Raw genomic sequence first — 1101 nt, 5'->3', positions numbered from 1 at the left:
GTTCTTAGCACTCCCTTAAATGTTTGACCACAGACCGTGGGTGGGATGAGTGTCATTTATTCAGAGGGACAGGGGCATCATTTGGGAGTGTGGGATGCCAGCGACCCCACTGGCAATGGGTGCTTCGTCCTAGAGGGAATTTCTAGGAACCAATGCAAAACACACATGCTGGATTTCTCCTAGCCAAGCGAGAGAGCTGGGGTAGGTACACCCCTGCTCCCATTTGTCACCGGTTATGGGCGACACCCCATTCCCCAGGGAGTGTTGTCTCTCCTGTGCTCATACAGGCAAAATGGGTTCTGACTACCCAGAAGCAGACCATCCACTGAGATACTCCTGGGGTCAGGCTGTTGTGTATGGAAATACAAAGAAATAGCTCAGGTGGGACCTCAGGCTTCAGCTACAGTGAGGTACAGAAAAGTGGCAGCTAGAGCCGGCTGAATGGGGGTCCCCAAAGAGACAGGTCCAAGTCCTAATCCCCAGGTCCTGTGGATGTGAACTTATTTGGAGAAAGGGTCTTTGCAGATGTGATTCAATTAAATATATTGAGATGAGGAGATTATTCTGGATTATCCAGGTGGGCTCTGAATCCAATGACAGTTGTCCTTATAAGAGACATACAGAGGGGCTGGCCGGTTAGCTCACTGGTTAGAGTGTGGTGCTGATAACAACAGGTCAAGGGTCCAGATCCTCGTACTGGCCAGCTACCGAAAAGGAAAGAGAGAGAGACAGAGACAGAGACAGGGACAGATAAGATATAAATAAGAGATGACCACATGACATGAGGTGGAGGTTGGACTGATGGGGTCACACACCAAGGAATGCTGGCAGCCACCAAAAGCTGGAAAATGCAAGAACTGATTCTTCCCTAGAGCTTTCGGAGGACACACGGCCCTGCCAACACCTTGATTTAGGACTTCTGATCTCCAGAATTGTGCAAGAATACATTTCTGTTGCTTTAAGCCACCTAGTTTGTGGTCATTTGTTACAACAGTCCTGGGAAATGAATACGGCTGTCTGTTACCACTTATCACAAAAATGAGAATAAAAACAATATGTACTTGCGTGCGTAGATATCATTTTCTCTAGGACAGTGGCTCA

The sequence above is a fragment of the Galeopterus variegatus genome, unplaced genomic scaffold, assembly GCF_000696425.1.
Source record: "Galeopterus variegatus unplaced genomic scaffold, G_variegatus-3.0.2 Scaffold3258, whole genome shotgun sequence".
Taxonomy (NCBI): Eukaryota; Metazoa; Chordata; class Mammalia; order Dermoptera; family Cynocephalidae; genus Galeopterus; species Galeopterus variegatus.
Note: the sequence above shows the minus strand (reverse complement) of the source record.